This window comes from Rattus norvegicus, chromosome 6 (assembly GCF_021556685.1).
Source record: "Rattus norvegicus strain SHRSP/BbbUtx chromosome 6, alternate assembly SHRSP_T2T, whole genome shotgun sequence".
Taxonomy (NCBI): Eukaryota; Metazoa; Chordata; class Mammalia; order Rodentia; family Muridae; genus Rattus; species Rattus norvegicus.
Genome location: NC_141539.1, coordinates 17,797,761 through 17,812,518, shown reverse-complemented (window position 1 = coordinate 17,812,518; position 14,758 = coordinate 17,797,761). Strand labels below are relative to the sequence as shown.

Below are 14,758 nucleotides of genomic sequence, written 5' to 3'. Positions count from 1 at the left end.
GTCACTGACCTCTCCATGAATCTAATCAAATCAACAAATCTACTCCCCAGGAAAAACAAAAACACATGCAAGAGTCTAATTACAGTTTCTGGAAATCCCGCAGGCTCCAGAGACCCATTACTAGTCCCCAGAGCACCAGTCTAGGCTGCAGACGGGACAGACACACTGCTTTGACTCCTTCCTTGTGGGGAGACAAGGGATGCCCTACAGACCACGAGGAGCCCCATTCTCAGGGCTCCTGAGATGACTTTGGGTTAAAGTATAGCACACTGGCTGTGTTTAAGCCTTGCCTGCTTAAGGAATTGAGATCATAAGCTCTTCCAACGCTCCTGATTTTCATTCTCCTCCTCTCTCTCTCTTTAAAATCAAAGAGCATCTCAATATTTGTAACGAAAATGGTGATGGTGGCAGAGGGACTTGGCCTTGATTGGCTTCACACCCTGACATTCCTCAGGCTCAGAGTTACAATATGAAAAAATAAGAGAGTACGGGAAGAAGGGTGAGACTGCTGCCACCATGCAAAGCTTAAAGCAACGTGCTATACTCCTCGCTTTTCCTGAGCTCATGGGTCCTAGTCTCGAGGAATGAGGAGGAGACAGCTACATCGTTGGATGTCTCTTTATGAAAAAAGTCACCCACTGTCAGTCAATACGGTGCTGGCAATTCATCACATCTAAGTCACGGACGGGTTCAACATCTGGCGTGTAACAGAAGCCAAGCAAGCGTGACTCTTGGAGAACGCAGGTGTTTAAGGTACAATTACCTCAGTCCCCAAAGGAGGCTGAATGTCCATCCTGGGGGCCTCTGGCATGAGTTGTAAAGTCTGTACAGTCAGGATGCCGGGCACTACCATGTGACATTTCTGACATGCTCACAAAGATCTAGGATCTTTGGGGAGACAGACGGCTAAAATGGGATCTTCTGTGCTGAAAAGCACAAAAGGGACGATTTTCAGCCAATCAAGGGTGGAATAGAGAGTGCCCGGGAGCAGGCGTGGGGCGTCTGGGGGGGGGGGGGGGAGAGAAAGCCACTGTTGGCATTTGGAGCAGAGAGCTGTTTCTGAATCCCATCTCCTCTGCCTGGAGTCAAGCTGAATGCTGGGAGGGGCACTAGGGACATTTGCAACATGCTTTGCCGGGTGCCTAGTATCACTGTCCAGAAGCAGTGCTGGCTGGACTCACAGACCCAGTCAGAGAGCAGCTACCACCCAAAGAGAAATACCATAGCCTAGGCTTTCCCCACATGCGATTCTTTCCAGAAAGGAAATCTGCCAAGAGCAAGAGCTACCGAGGAGAGGGAGGGGAGATGGCATATTGGAGCCATGTGGGGAAAGTTGATGTTTGGCAGTGCCCACACTCAAAGACAGCACAGGAATCAAATGCTCAGCGAAGGATTCCCTGACTCCCATCCCCCGGCATTTAGGGAAAGCACGTCTGTCTTTCTCTTCTGGAACTCATACTAGTCCATGCAGGTCTCCCTGTGAGGACCTATATGCAGTCGTTCTCTACCTGGCCCTCCCCTCGACCTTTGGGCATTCTATTCCCCACACGCACCAAATTAGCCTGAGTGTCAACCCAAAAGGCAAGGCAAAGAAATGCAAGCCAGGAAGCCAGCAGCCCTGGGCTCCAAGTTCCCTCCTCCCTCAGAGTTCAATGCAGACTTGTCTCTCCTTGGCGGAGCCTGAGGCAGGCTCATTTCCCCTTAGGTTGTCACAGACCAATTTTCTAAACTGCATGAAAATAGAAAACAAACAGAAAACTAAATCCACCAAAGCCTGGGTCTCATGAACAGCTTGGCAGGCCAGAGCAACGTGCTAACAATTTCATGCTGTTTTAAGACTTTCTAACTAGGCAACAAGTACCAACAACCAGATGTGCCCTGATTAAAAAAAAGAAGAAGAAGAAGAAGAAGAAGAAGAAGAAGAAGAAGAAGAAGAAGAAGAAGAAGAAGAAGAAGAAGAAGAAGAAGAAGAAGAAGAAGAAGAAGAAGAAGAAGAAGAAGAATGAACATCGGCTTCTAGGGACAGAGATTTGTAAAACAGGAAAGCACTCATCAAGAAGCAAAACCACCAAGTGCACTGGCCTGGGGCTGGGAGGGATGTGTCCTGTTGGGCTAAACATGGCCCCCAGAGGCAGCCAGCCAGTGGGAGACTTCTGTCATTGCTCTCTTTGGGCCAGCCACACAAAGATGCTCACATCTCACACCTGTGCAGGACAAAGGCAGGGGACCAGATGCAGTCGTTCTATAATATGCTGGGCTCTGAAGTGGAGAAGAGCCTGGAGAAGAAGCCACTCTTGGAGTGCGTCTTAGAGCTGGCTCCAGCTATGACTATAGGCGCTTTGCCTGAGCCCCACCCCACAGTTACCTGGCAACAGCCAGGTGTGCCTGACACTGTAAGAGGGGCTGCTGGCCACCACCACCACCCATTGCTCCCTTGCCTTCTTGCCCCCACTCTCTCCCCATTTCCTTCCACCCTTTCTCTCCATGTGGTCATGGCTGGCCCCTACTCTCTCTCTCTCTCTCTCTCTCTCTCTCTCTCTCTCTCTCTCTCTGCCTCTACTACCCTCTTTTTTTTCTCCATCTTTACTAAATTGGGTATTTCTTATTTACATTTTGATTGTTATTCCCTTTCCCATTTTCCAGGCCAACATCCACCTAACTCCTCCACCTCCCCTTCTGTATGTGTGTTCCCCTCCCCATCCTCCTCCCATTACCACCCTCCCCCCAACAATCACGTTCACTGGGGGTTCAGTCTTGGCAGGACCAAGGGCTTCCCCTCCCACTGGTGCTCTTACTAGGCTATTCATTGCTGCCTATGCAGTTGGAGCCCAGGGTCAGTCCATGTATAGTCTTTGGGTAGTGGCTTAGTCCCTGCAAGCTCTGGTTGGTTGGCATTGTTGTACATATGGGGTCTCGAGCCCCTTCAAGCTCTTCCAGTTCTTTCTCTGATTCCTTCAACGGGGGTCCTGTTCTCAGTTCAGTGGTTTGCTGCTGGCATTCGCCTATGTATTTGCTGTGTTCTGGCTGTGTCTCTCAGGAGAGATCTACATCCAGTTCCTGTCGGCCTGCACTTCTTTGCTTCATCCATCTTGTCTAATTGGGTGGCTGTATGTGTATGGGCCACGTGTGGGGCAGGCTCTGAATGGGTGTTCCTTCTGCCTCTGTTTTAATCTTTGCCTCTCTATTCCCTGCCAAGGGTATTCTTGTTCCCCTTTTAAAGAAGGAGTGAAGCATTCACATTTTGATCATCCGTCTTGAGTTTCATGTGTTCTGTGCATCTAGGGTAATTCAAGCCTTTGGGCTAATATCCACTTATCTCTTTTTTCTTTTTTTTTTTTTTTTTTTTTGGAGCTGGGATCCGAACCCAGGGCCTTGCGCTTGCTAGGCAAGCGCTCTACCACTGAGCTAAATCCCCAACCCTAATATCCACTTATCAGTGAGTGCAAACCATGTGTGTTTTTCTGTGATTGGGTTACCTCACTCAGGATGATATTTTCCAGTTCCATCCATTTGCCTATGAATTTCATAAAGTCATTGTTTTTGATAGCTGAGTTCTACTACCCTCTTAACTCCCCTCCCCATGCCCTGAATAACCTCTATTCTATACTGTATCGCTGTGTGGCTGGTCCTCTGGGGAAGGGATGCCTCAACATGGGCCCGTGGAGGCACCCTCTTCCCCCATACCTCATCACACCTCCACAGAACATATCCCCCCTCTCTTTACCTTTTTATAAACACATCAATGACAGCCTATATGTGAAGTACTTACCTGTAGATGTTGAAGCCACCAAGTGGGAAAGGTAGCCTCAGCTCATAGGACATGGGGTAGTTGTCAAGAAAGAGCTTGAAGACAGACTGGCTGTGTCTAAGGCAGATAACCCCAGAGTGTACACACAACATGCAGGACGCTGGAGCCTGGGTTCTGTATTGACATTAACCACACACCTCTGAAGGAAGCCACAGTCACCCAAATCATGTGTGTGAGCCTGTGGCTTGTGGAGCTGTCCTTTCTGGTGAGATGGGGTTACCTCCATATCTCTGTCTAGGACCGGCTTATCTCTGACAGGTCTTCAGTGAGGTCCAGTGAAGAAGAAGCCATGAACCGTCCCCGTGATGGAGGGACGAGAAGACATCTACCATATTACTTTCAATCTATTTCCCATCATATACTTTACCATTGATTGGTGAGCAATGCAAACTTTTCTGTCTGGAAATTATTGCAAAAGACCACAATTTTATTCCATCTAGGGATTGGACTTTGTGATCTGGATAACAAATATTCAAGTTATAATGTTTTTTAAACTTTATTTAATTTTTTCTTTTTATTTTACGTACATCACGCCTGCATGTGTGTCTTTGTGAAGGAATCAGATCTAGAACCGGAGTGACAGTTTTGAGTTGCCATGTAGGTGTGTGTGTGTGTGTGTGTGTGTGTGTGTATGTGTGTGTGTATGTGTGTATGTGTGTATGTATATGTATATGTATGTATGTGTGTATGTGTATCTGTATGTGTTTGTGTGTGTGTGTGTGTGTGTGTGTGTGTGTAGGTATATATGTATGTACATCACGCCTGCATGTGTGTCTGTGTGAAGGTATCAGATATAGTACCAGAGTGACAGTTTTGAGCTGCCGTGTAGGTGCTCGAGTTTAAACCCAGATCCTCTGGATGAGTAGCCAGTGCTCTTCAACCCCCGAGCCATCTCTCCAGATCCAAGCTATAATATTTTATAATGCTCTATTTTGAAGGTTGCAGAAGATTCTTTAGGGGTTTTTACATGTTTATACTTCTCTGTTTTTTATATTTTTAATATATTCTAAAGCTTTAAAAGGGGGGGGGCAGAAGCTAGTCCTAGCCTCTCTTAGCCTGAGGGTCACTCAGGTTAGCCCTTCCCCTCAGGGAGTCCCTAAACCCCAGTAAAAGCCCATTAGCTTAGATTTGCTGCTGTCCTAAGCCAGAGGCCTTCTTTATTAGGTCTGTGTTTGTCACCTGTTAACTTGTTTATTGGACCAGAACTAGGGTGGGGAGAGGAGGGTGGGCGTGAGGGTCACGAGTAGGTGGGAATTGCACACCTCAAGCCTAAGCTTCTCCTTGGCCATTATTTTCCCAGAATGACCTCTAGGAGGGTGGGCTCTGGGGTTACAAAGTGCCCCCTGAGCTAACACATGACAGGCCAGGACAAAAAGACTGCAAACAGGCCCCTAATTAATGGGTTTGCTTAGAGCTGGGTCTCTGTTTAGGGACTTCATCCCAATAATTGCAGGCTCCATAATCATTAATCAGTCACCACCACCTTTTTGAGTAGCAACCACAAGCCCAGCCCTGTGGCTGCAACCGAGGAGAGAAGTTCAGGAACAGGAACTGAGACACAGGAAGAGCTAAGTCTGGGCTGTGCACTGCCGCTTGTGCACAAACCCACACCCACCAGATGAAGACAAACTGAGTCCCAGGGAATTCTCAAGGCTGCCAGCTCGTGAGAGCCAAGAATTGAACCGGAATCTAGACACCGCAGTAAGTTGGGTCCCTGTTCCCCGGGATCAGCATGTAAATGCTTCAAAACGTGTGCAGACATAACAGAGCTCAGATCGGCACACCCTGCTACAGAAGCCTAGAGAGGGAAGGAGACTCTGGGGAAGGAGGGGGGAGCCCACAGAAGACTTCTCAAAAGAGAGTATAAGACCCACATGCTCAGCCTGAAGGGTGGGGAGAATTATACACATTCGACAAATTATACTTGGGCACTTTTTCCAATCACATAAGTTCAAGGTTGGAGCAGACTGTAGAATTTGTGCCTCACTTGGGACCAATAAATACTTAGTTAAGTGCTTAGATATTGACACGCGTGTGTGCACACACACTCACAGGCAGACTCACCTCCACAACTCCAAACGATGCCTGGATGGAGCCCAGTTGAAAAAAAAAAAAGCCTTGAGCCCAGAGCGAGGGATTGGCATCGGGCAGCATGGGGATTAGAAGGAGGGCCAAACCGAGAGGAGATGTGTGGCCAAGCAGTCCTGTGACCACCCTGGATTGAGAAGGTTGGCAGCTACAAGGAGACGTCTTCTCCAAGTGCCCAATTTAGACCTTGTCCCAGAATATGAGAAATGGCAGAATGCGAGGAGAAAGGCCAAGGAATGTTGAAGAGCAGAGGCTGACCAAGAGCTGGACCCTGCTCCTTCCCCAGCCATCTAGCCCTGCCTCCCTTTGAGCTGTCCATCTTTTACCCTGTTCATGTATGTACACTGACCCTGTGTTCAGACCCCTGACTCATGCCATCCCCTCACAGATTCTCCTGGCACTGGTCACAGGAATGTCTTGTGGCCCTTAAACCACAAGAACAGCAGAACTAGGCAGAGGTGAATAGAGGACAGCTAGCCAATATGTAGCCATCAGTCCTTGCCCCACCAGACTATATGTCAGCCAGGGAAGGGACTCCTGTGAATAAAGCTATTCTCTCCTAGGGTCAGGGTTTAATAAGAAGGTAAGCCTAACACAGAGGTTACCCAAGCCCATCCCCCATAGCTCTCGGAACCTGACATACAACCTCGATGACAGGGCATGATATATGTGACTTCACTGTGTTTCCATTTTAGATTCCAAAAGAGGGATGTGGCCTGGAAAGCCAGGCCAACTTTCCCTCTAGCAGTCAGGTTTCTCAAACTCTAAGACAATAAGCTAGACGCTAATGGTCAGACTGGCCAAAAACTGACAAGCCAGACTCCACAGAGTCAGCACCAGACCCAGCTCCACCGAGGACTTGGTATAGTTAGTTCAGCTGCCTGGGCCTCAGCTTTGTCTAAATGAGGACTTTTAGTTGTGGGGTCCTTATAAGTGAGAGTTTAGAAGGTCGCTCTGTGCTGAAGCTGCCCCCTCCCTGTTCCTGGCCTCTCTCCCAATCTTCCAGAGCCTCCGGCTGCTCCTGCTCTCAACTAAATGGTCAGGGAGGCAAAATGCACATTTATCATTTTAATTACCCATGAAATATGGACATTTCTCCCACAGCGACTCTAGGGTGCTCAGAAGAGAAGTTCTGGAAAGAGCAGCAGTCCACAATGAAACCCACCAGGAAAAGGCTGAGGGAGGACCCCAAGACAGAGAAGGATACAGAAAAGCCTGCGAAGGCTTGAATCCCAGAAGAAACACAAAGCCAAGCCTATGACCTTCATTTAAACCGTAGTGATTTATCACTCTGGGAAGACGGTGGTGTAAGGAGAGAAGAGACTCCAATAGGAGATAGTCTAAGTAAGGAAGCCTCAGCCATGCCTGTAGTCTGACTCGCCCATGAGCCTCACACGGAGCACACAGGACCACTAAGGCACCCGAACAGAACAGGCTGTGGCATCCAGGCATGGCAACCTGAAGTCCAGCGTCCATCACGTATGCTCCTCCTCTTGAAGCTCATTGGCTGAGGAATGTTGCTGCTTTAAGCAACAGATCAATACCAGCCTAGATCATCTTAGGATAGGTTGGAAGAATAAGCCCAGGGACAGTTTCTGGTCAACCCATATCTTACCTAACAGCCCTAGCCATGTAATTGACAGTGTGCAGATGGATGGTGGGTGGATGGATGGATGGATGGGATAGATAGATAGATAGATAGATAGATAGATAGATAGATAGATAGATAGATAGATAGATAGCTCATCTTCCACAATTTTGTAGAGGCTTGTGCTTCTCTTGCTAGCAACTTTCTTTCCTATTCTCAGCCTCCCTTTCTCTATCCCTCAACCCCCTTCCCATTCCATCACGGTATGAGCTGTTCCAAGCAGAATGGGATAGGAAACTGCTCTTTTTCCTATCAAAACAGGTTTCAGTGCAGCAGCCTCCGCCAAAAGCCAGACACGCAGGGCTCAGACCTGGTGCAGCCCTTGAGGGAAATGTTAAAGCGGTAACTGGTGAACACAGCTTTCCTCTCTAGCCTCCTGTCCTCCCCATGTCTGATCTACCACCACTCAACATGACTAGCTAACCCTCTCTTTGGGGCACAGTTTTCCTGAACTGAGCAAGTAGCAGCTGGAGAAGAAGGCACTTCTGAGGAACTTCCTGGAAATTCAACCCCAAGGATTGCCAAGAGCCTGTCAGAATGAAGTCCAAAGGCACTTTCCACAAGACTCAGCTGTGGACACACACACACTTTGGCTGGAGTAACTCCTGGAGAACTCGGGATAGCAGATCTCCCACAGACAAGGCTCTACACAAACAGGTGAGTCTTACCTCAGGTGGCAAAGCCAACAAAGACCCGGAGAAAGCTCTACGCACCAGTGGATCTTCCAAGACTGGGAATTCCGGGCTTTCTGTAGAAGACAGTTACGACAAAATTAAGAATATGCAGTTAAAGTAGAATATAAGTATGTCCCAATATGTCCCAAATATTATATAGCCCACACTTGAGCCAAAAACCAGCATTTACTATTAATCTGAAATTTACCTTTAACTGGGCTACTTGTCGTTTATTTGCTAAGCCAGAAACACTTCTTTAGAACCACTTCATTCTCTAGTCCTGTTGGAAGCAGAAACAACCAAAATAGGACAGTGGACTCATCTTACCACTCGGGCCTTCCCTCCCACCTCTCTGAGCTCCCCACCTTGAATCTTCATACCTCCGTTCCTCTCAACTCCATAGCTTCTCCTGAGGCCCGGGTGTAATTCAGCACTTCTGTCCACGAACTCAGCTCTAGTGAAGTTAATTTCTCTTTTCTTAACGTTTATTTGCTTATGCATTTGTATATGTTGGATATTTTGTTCCCATTCGTGTTTGCATACCAGAAGAGGGCATCGGATTCCACAGGACTTACATGAGAATACAGTTACAGCTGCTAATGAGCCTCCACGTGGGCGCTGGGAATTGAACTCGCCACCTGAAGAAGAACAACCTGTAATTTTAACCACCGAGCCATCTCTCCAGCCCCGTGGTTAAATTTTTCAAAAGAAACTTTTTTCTTTTTGTTTTAGAGAACTAAAGGCACACACAAATATTTGGATTCATATAAAAAAAATACAAGCACAGTTTCAATCACATGTAAGGAGATTGAATATCAAAGCCCCGAGACCAGATCTATAAGTGTGTGGCAATATTTTTAAGCCTGTGACCCTTTAATGAAGCTGGACTAACATTTTCAACAGAGGCTGTAGCTGGCAACATATTTGAATCTTCTAGAAATATTTTTGCTGCCATCCCAGACCAATTAAATCAGACTTTCTAAGAGCAGGGGTCAAGTGTCAGGCTATTTAAAGACTCCCCAGGTAATTCTAATATGGAGCCTGTACTCGGTATCTATACACATTGGAGTCACCTGAAAAACATACACACACACACACACACACACATACATATACATTAGCCATCCTTAGCAATCCTGAATTCATTGGTATGAGATTGTGGCCTGGACATTTGGGGCCTTTTAAAGCTTTCCAGGTGATTTTAATATGTCACAAAGTTTGAGAGGCACAGTTCCTCACACTTTAATATGTTTCTGCTCTCCCAGGGATCCTGCTAAAATGCAGATGGTGAGTCAGTAAGTCCAGGGTAGGGACGGAGAGTCTGTCTACTTAACAAGTCTCAGGTGAGACCCACGCTGCCAGCGCTCCGAACTCACTCTGACTGTGGCAATCCTACATCAGAAGATCCCAAGGCTAGGAGCTGGATGTCTGCCGGAATTACCTGGGGAGCCTTAAAAAAGAAATCTGCCTTGGGCTGGGACTACTCCAGTCACCCTAAAGATGCTGACATAACTGAAGGGGCCCCCAGACATCAGCATCATAAAAGCTCTCCAGGTGGTTCTATTGCCACAGCCAAAGTTGAGACCCTCTGCTATAATGGCCAACACTCAGGAGTCATTTTACAAGTGGCCTTGTCACATACACACACACACACACACACACACACACACACACACACACACACACCAGTGGGGAATATCACTCTCCACAAGCCCTCCTGACTCACCTCTGCTGCCTACCCCTTCCCCAAACCCCTCACCCTCCTCCCAGCTCCCCTCCCCCCTCCTCCCATACTTCCTCCTCCCTTCCCTCTCCACCCTGCCTTGGAAGGCCATGGTCTCCAGTAAACATTCCCTTTCTCCCATTTTGGGCTGAACAAAGTCTGCAATTCTTGGTCACATTACAGAAGAGAGATGATTGCCACAGTAACTCCATGAGTAGCCATGAGTAGCCATGAGTAGCCATGAGTGGCCATGAGTAGCCAAGAATAGCCCATGAGTGGCCATGAGTGGCCATGAGTAGCCAAGAATAGCCATGAGTAGCCATGAGTAGCTATGAGTGGCCATGAGTAGCCAAGAATAGCCATGAGTAGCCATGAGTGGCCATGAGTAGCCAAGAATAGCCATGAGTGGCCATGAGTAGCCATGAGTGGCCATGAATAGCCAGCTGAACCAAGCTTGTCTTGTTTTGATTACCAACCATCCTTGCTCAAGCAGGCTTCTCTGAAGATGCTCCTGCCAGAGGAGCCACCACTACAGAAAAGGAACTCCCTGCTTGACAGGACACTATCAATCAATCAAAAAAAAAAAGGAAAACAAAAACAAAAAACCAAAAAACACTGAGAATTTTCTCTAGTAAGCATTTCTCAAGTCCTTTCACACACAGCCTCTCCTTCTGCCCCATCCCTTTGAAATGGAGTTGTCCTGTCACACAGGATAAGATGTGGCATGCGGAGAACAAAAGGGAGAATTTGGAATTCAGAAAATGATTCCTCTACTTGAGGTGTAAGTTCCATGAAATTGCTCACGAGTCTTATTTCCTAAGGAGCAGCCATTGTCCTGGCAGCAGCGTTTATCTTCTGACAGGGCATGTATCTTTTGTGGGAAGGTGGATCTTGCTTGCGAATCCATACCTTGGGTAATATATGGAGTTTGTATAAAATATGAACTCTAATGTGCAGAATTTGCAGGTCACTGAAGTGTCACAGGCTACTGAAATGGGTCTGGAATCAATAAGGTCTGCATCAAACTCCATCGTATTTAATTTTCATTGCTACCTGGAGAGAAGTCTTCCATGGCTCTACATGCATGAAGTTAAACAGGAAAGCCTGTCTAAAGTGTGGAAACGATACTTAAATGGCCTGAAAATAGGTTACAACAGAGTGCCCAGCCCATCAAAGCATTATCGATCATTTTTCTTCCCATAGTGGAGGTGACACCCACCCGGAAGAAAAATCACACGTGAGCACGGGACAGATCTGAAGGAGAACTAAGGACTTTCAGTATACGCCAACAGGACTTCCCTCTGCGGTTATCCCAGACTCTCTTCCTAGTGGAAAAATCACATCCTGAGCTTATATAAAAGCAAAAGCAGAGGGGAGAGGGGAGAGAGGGGGGGGCAAATGAAGCAAGGCCCTCCTCAATCTGCAACCCTTTCTTCCCAACCCTCGGCCAATGAGATAATAGGAGGTTCTGCTCATGCAGCTGACACAGGGTGGGGGGCAGTCACCCACTCTGGGCACATCCAGCCCACACTGACCTCTCCAACATGGAAACATTCCCCAGACCGACACTAATGGAGGTGGGGGGCACATCTGGCATTTGGACTGTGTCCAGATGGGAGTTGTGTTAGTCAAGTCAGCGTGATAACCCTCTGAGGAGGCTGGGGAGGGGAGGGTGTACCACTCCTGAGAGCAATCAACCATCTTCAGTCTATGTGTGAGACATGATCATGCTGTAACCTGTGAGTCATAGTATATAGACCACACACACACACACACACACACACACACACACACACACACACACACACACGGGAAAAGAAAACTTGGTAGAGACAAATAAATTTGTGCAGAGCTCCACAACCAGTCAGTTTCTGATTCAGTCTAAAGCCCAGGGCCTCCAGGCCCACAGCAGTTGCCTCCCACCATCTCTAGACACTCTCAAAGTGTAGTGTATTTACTTAAGATAACAGCCAAGCTAAGGCGATGAAAAGAATCCAGCTGTTTCTGCTCTTCTGACTTCCTGTGATTTGCAAATGTATGGGATGATTTTCCAGATGATTTGCATCTCTCTCTCTCTCTCTCTCTCTCTCTCTCTCTCTCTCTCTCTCTCTCTCTCTCTCTCCCATCTACCCTATTTCTCCTCTTCTCCTCTGGATTCCCCTTTGGATGTGGAAAACTTCCTAACTGATTTCAGAATTTTTTTTAGCAGAAATAAATATGGTTCCATAGCTCCCGTTCCTAGAAGGATGGACTGCAGTTAGGACTAAGATACCCCTGACAGCAAGGTTCCCACCTCAGTTGATCAGGAATGACAAAGGACCTTGGACAGCCACTTCCTTAGCTAAGTCTGACACCTTGGTCTGACACCTGTCGAGGCTATGAACAGCACTGCTAAAGCAAAACAAGGCCAGGATAGAGGGGCTTATGTCACCACCCCCCCACACACACACAGGAGGTTGTCTGCAGCTGTTAGAAGTTAAGTTTTTCCCATGGCTCCCGGAGCACCCTACCCAATTGTCTCCAAACCTCCAGGCCCAGACGACAGAAACCAGAAAGTCACCTGCCCAGATCACAGAGCAGCTAGCACGATCTTCTGGGAGAGATAACTGATAACGACAGATATGGACTCGTCCTTCTTCCTTCATTTCCATGAAGGAGGAAGGAAGTAACCCAGGTTAGACAATGGTCGATGGTCAGAGACAAATCCCATCTAACTGATCAGCTCGAAGGGTTGCCAGCACCCCTTCCCTTCTACTTGAGCCTCCATATAAAAAGCAACCATCATTTCCCCCATCTAGTCAATTCTGGCCATCAGGGCTAACTGGAAAAACAACATATCTTCTCCCCAATTCTCCTACCCACCCAAAAAGCATGTCCTTAGAGACGTCTCACTTCTGTATGCTGTGCCCACTCTGCGGACAGTGGTAACTGGGACAGAGGAATGGCCGGCCATCTTCCCCCTTCGGAGAACAGCTAGCTAGTAAGCTCTACCATCCACCCGCCTCGCCCACCTCGGGAAGACGTGTTGACACTCTCGAAACTTTGCAGCCTCCTACGAGCAGCTCGCAGACACTGTCACTCTGTCTAAGCCACTCTGCTGCTGCCAGCACGTTTTTCTTCCACCAGCAATTTGGTAGAAAGCCATTTCGGGTCCCATGCCAAACCGGTAATTCGCAACACTCATCAGAATCTGTGGCCATCGGCTGAGTCAGCATTCCTTCCTTCTTGCCTAGCACAGCCCTCACACCCTCATATCCAGCCTCCAGCTGCACTGTTTGCATCACCACGTATGTGTGATTGTGGCTCTCAGAGCCGGCTCCCTGTGAACAAATATATAAATGACTCAGCCTTTCTGAAATGACTACCTGCTCATCTCAGGACTCGATATCCAAGCCAGAAAGAAGGCCTCTTAGAGAAGACTAGGGTGTTTATCCCGTTGCTGTGGAAACCATCGGGCCCATCTCCAAACAAGAAAGACTAGCTGTCCTTGGGGCACAGCCTTGCCAGAGTGTCCACAGGAGCCAAGGGAGAGCCTGGCCTCAGGCAGCTGTAGATGCTAGGAGGATCACCATGGATCTCAGACCACACTGACTCCTCCAGTCTCCTGTGTGAAACCTTGTCCCACACGGACAGCCTACCCTCCACAGTCACCCCATCTGGCCTCCTGGCGGTTTCTTCAGCATAGCCCCAGAGCCAAATTAAACGTTCCTTCTAAGTCTACAGACAAAAAGGGTTTTGACTGAGTTTCATGTTTTAGAGAGTGAGCGAAATTCCATTAGCTTTTTAGGGGTGGGCAGGGAAGATGACAACAACTTGTCTGAGTGTTTTACATTTCTCCCGCTGCCTCGGAAAGGTTCACCATGAGGTCACCCACGATAAGGAGCAGGACCTCCCAGCCAGACTATCCCTCAGCCCCGAGAGGACATTGCACAGAGATAAACTGACAGGTCGTGGAAGCCGGCTCTAGAGATGAGCATGGCATGAGGTTCCCAGGGAGAGGAATCCTGAGGGCAGCATATCTAAGAGCTAAGTCACGGCTCAACATTCATGAGTTGGGGAAGGAATGGCTAGCCCACGAAGTGAGATACGCAGCTAAACCAGGCAGGGAAGTACATGCCTGTAATTTCAGCTCTTAGAAAGCAGAGGCAGGAAAATTGTGGCTCTATAGAAGATCCTATCTCAAAACAAACAAACAAACAATCAAACAAACAAACACAACCATGATAAAAGATGGTAAAAATCCAAAAAATAATAAAATAAAAAAATAATAAGCAGGACTTGGCTGTCTAAGACATGGAGAGCAGAGATGATAAATCTGATAATAGGCAAGGAGGACTATGCCACTTAAAAATGAGTCACTATGTTCAGATTACAAAAGAAAATAGTCATCACTACATCTACTAACAGTGACTAAACAATTTAAAAGGTGTATGGTATGCAGTGTGTGTGTGTGTGTGTGTGTGTGTGTGTGTGTGTGTGTATGGTATGTGGTGAGTGTGTATGTGTGTATGATGTGTGTGTGTGATGTGTGTGTATGGTATGTGGTGAGTGTATATGTGTGTGTGTATGATGTGTGTGTGTGATGTGTATGTGTATGGTATGTGGTGAGTGTATATGTGTGTATGATGTGTGTGTGATGTGTGTGTGATGTATGTGTATGGTATGTGGTGTGTGTGTGTGTGTGTGTGTGTGTGTGTGTACAAGCTTCCAGATGATGGCCTTAGCTTCACTTTGACGAGGTAATCAGTCATGAACTTGAACAGTGATATATACTTGAGCACTGTCTACAAGGTACATAGTCCCCAACGTTGAGTTCA

At 47.5% G+C, this 14,758-nt stretch overlaps 2 long non-coding RNA genes across 6 annotated transcripts in view; one reads left to right on the top strand and one right to left on the bottom strand.

Moving 5' to 3' along the window:
* LOC148005068 (uncharacterized) overlaps window positions 1-13,027 on the bottom strand; it is a 58,578-nt gene extending 45,551 nt beyond the window's left edge. For all 4 annotated transcript variants that reach the window (XR_015622759.1, XR_015622760.1, XR_015622757.1 and 1 more), the window contains exons 1-4: window positions 12,953-13,027; window positions 8,599-8,856; window positions 8,427-8,498; window positions 8,213-8,292 (exon numbers count right to left, since the gene is read on the bottom strand). This is a non-coding gene — a long non-coding RNA (uncharacterized LOC148005068). The remainder of the gene's footprint in view (window positions 1-8,212; window positions 8,293-8,426; window positions 8,499-8,598; window positions 8,857-12,952) is intronic.
* LOC120103473 (uncharacterized) lies at window positions 5,338-13,666 on the top strand. Of its 2 annotated transcripts, none has more exons than XR_015622761.1 (3): window positions 5,338-5,509; window positions 7,001-8,201; window positions 11,145-13,666. It is a non-coding gene; the product is annotated as an uncharacterized LOC120103473 (long non-coding RNA). The 2 variants fall into 2 exon arrangements; XR_015622762.1 differs by having other exon boundaries at window positions 5,364-5,509; window positions 7,987-8,201; window positions 11,145-12,956.
* Window positions 13,667-14,758: the final 1,092 nt, after the last annotated feature.